This window comes from Capricornis sumatraensis, chromosome 3 (genome assembly GCF_032405125.1).
Source record: "Capricornis sumatraensis isolate serow.1 chromosome 3, serow.2, whole genome shotgun sequence".
NCBI classification, from domain to species: Eukaryota; Metazoa; Chordata; class Mammalia; order Artiodactyla; family Bovidae; genus Capricornis; species Capricornis sumatraensis.
This window is the reverse complement of record NC_091071.1, coordinates 113568885-113571905: the sequence shown is the minus strand read 5'-3', so window position 1 is coordinate 113571905 and position 3021 is coordinate 113568885. Positions and strand designations below refer to the sequence as shown.

The 3021-nt window shown below is 40.0% G+C and overlaps 1 non-coding gene across 1 annotated transcript; it reads left to right on the top strand.

Annotated features, from left to right (window-relative positions):
• The first annotated feature begins 949 nt into the window (after nt 1-949).
• TRNAC-GCA (transfer RNA cysteine (anticodon GCA)) lies at nt 950-1021 on the top strand. The gene has a single exon. It is a non-coding gene; the product is annotated as a tRNA-Cys (tRNA).
• The last annotated feature ends 2000 nt before the right edge of the window (nt 1022-3021 follow it).

Below are 3021 nucleotides of genomic sequence, written 5' to 3'. Positions count from 1 at the left end.
TTCCATTATAGGTTATTACACGATATTGAATGTAGTTCCCTGTGCTATATCATAGGTCCTTTTTGTTTATCTATTTTACATATAGTAATGGCAACCCACTCCAGTACTCTTGCCTGGAAAATCCCATAGACAAAGGAACCTGGAAGGCTGCAGTCCATGGGGTCACTGAGGGTCGGACACAACTGAGCGACTTCACTTTCACTTTTCACTTTCATGCATTGGAAGGACATGGCAACCCACTCCAGTGTTCTTGCCTTGAGAATCCCAGGGACAGGGGAGCCAGGTGGGCTGCCATCTGTGGGGTCGCACAGAGTCGGACACGACTGAAGTGACTTAGCAGCAGTAGCAGCAGTGTGTATGTTATTCCCAAACTCCCAATTTATCCTTCCCTCCACCCCAACTTTCCCTTTTGTTTCCCATACGTTTGTTTTCTATGTCTGTGAGTCTATTTCTGTTCTGTAAATAAGTTCATTTGCATGTGTTTTTAGATTCTGCATATAAGTGACATCATATAATATTTGTCTTTCTATGTCTGACTTACTTCACTTAGTTTGGTATTCTTCAGGTCCACACATGTTGCTACCAATGGCATTTTTTTATTCTTTTTTTATGGCTGAGTAATATGTCATTATATATATTCAAATATATATATATATGTTTATGTATATATGTTTGTATGTATATGGCTTCCCTCATGGCTCAGATAGTAATGAATCTGCCTACAGTGCAAGAGACCTGGGTTTCATCCCTGGGTTGGGAAGATCCCCTGGAGGATGGAATGACCTCCTACCTCAGTAGTTTTGCCTGGAGAATTCCATGGACAGATGAGTCTGGCAGGCTAGCGTCTATGGGGTTGCAAAGAATTGGACATGACTGAGTGACTAACACTTTCACTTTTCACTTTCATGTATGTATTTATATGTGTGTGTATATGTGTGTGTGTATAGCCTCCCTGGTGGCTCAGACGGTAAAGTGTCTGCCTGCAATGCAGGAGACCCAGGTTCAATCCCTGGGTTGGGAAGATCCCCTGGAGAAGGAAATGGCAACCCACTCCAGTACTCTTGCCTGGAAAATTCCATGGACTGAGGAGCCTAGTGGGTTACAGTTCATGGGGTCGCAAAGAGTCTGACACGACTGAGCGACTTCACTTTCATACATATATATATATATCATATATACATTTGCATATTATATAGATATATATCTCACAACTTCTTTATCCATTCATCTGCTGATGGACATTTAGGTTGCTTTCTTGTCTTGGCTATTATAAGTAGTGCTGCTATGAACATTGGAGGGCCACTTAGTTTTTTGAATCAAAGCTTCAACTTTTCCAGATTCTTGTCCAGGGATGGGATTTCTGAATCATATACTATCTCTATTTTTAATTTTTAAGGAGCTTCCAGACTGTTTTCCATAGTGGATGCACCAATTTACATTCCCATCAATAATGTAGATGGGTTCCCTTTTGCCCACATCCTCTCCAGAAATTATTTGTAGACTTTTTGATGATGGCCATTCTAACCAATGTGAGAAAGTCAAATCTCATTTTCATCTCACAACTCTCCCCAAATCAAGTTCCAGTGGTACACATATAAACATCATTTTTATCAATTATGATAAGGACAGTGGTTCTATCACTTACTGAGGATTTATTATGTGCTAAAGGAAGTGGCAACCCACTCCAGTGTTCTTGCCTGGAGAATCCCAGGGACGGGGGAGCCTGGTGGGCTGTTGTCTATGGGGTCGCATAGTCAGACATGACTGAAGTGACTTAGCAGCAGCAGCAGCAGCAGCAGCAGCAGCAGCAGACTCTGTGCTTTACACAAATGATTTCATTATGAAAATAGCATTAAGAGAGATATATATATATTCACTCCCCTCCTTTTTTTTAATAGATGAAGAACTTGAGAAAAAAGCATTTAAATACTTGATCTATCAAGGGAATAGCAAAGGTACTATGTTATACTGCCTAGGAATTACCATGATGATCTTATTTTATCACTTTGCTTCAGACTGATGCAGCTATAGACCCCAATGCTTGATCTTAAGTTTGGTCTCCACCCTTACCTCCTGTGGGCTCCTTTCTCTGCCAAGTTTGTATTTAAGCTCTGTCTCAGTATCTGCTTTCCTCATGCATCCCTCATGTGGGCCTGTTTAAGCAAGGTTAAGTTCACTCTAACCTTGATGCAAACTTCAATATCTACAGTGAGTATGGAGGTTTAATTAGGCCAGTGTAAAACATTAGCAAGTGGTGGGCACTGTGTGTGGCCTGGAAAGCATCTCCCCATCTAAATGGGACAGTTGCTATTCAACTCCAATTTTTTGGGTGAGTGAGCAAGTGTTGTCAGTGAAGCTGAAACTTGGGTTTGCATAAGAAATATGCTTATTTTGGGGACACAATCAAGTCCAAACTACCACAGTTGTTTACTCATAGGTTATCAGACTTTGAGTTCTAAATTTGATAACTAAATTTCAAAATATTAGGAGCTCAGGTGTGTAGTTTAAAACATTGATATGGCAAGTGTCTCTTTATGCTTATAATATCATATGAAGTGGGAATTGACTTATTTACGGTCTCATAGCTGGTTAGTGGCACAGCTGAGATTCCAATCCAACCTCTCATCTGCCTGCAAAACTGCCACACTTGGTTACAATTCTGACAGTTACCTAAGACTAACTAGAAATAACCTTTCATAGATCTGATTGGATTTAGAACTTAAAAAAGGCAGGGCAAGAAAATGATTGGATTTAGATGGATTACATGTTTGATTCAACTTAGTATTTCTTAAGGTACTGTGTAATTGAAATTATCTTTATAATATGCTCACTCCTTCACAGGCACTCAACCTTTGAGGGTCATCACCATTCCCACACACATTAAAAAAAATATATATTATATAGGGTTAAAACAGTTAGCTCTAATAATTGACAATGCTAAAAATCTCAATAGTGTGCAATGTACTTTCTTGTTGACACTAATTCCAGTGCAGAAATTCCTGGCTGGGTGGCTCCCCTGGC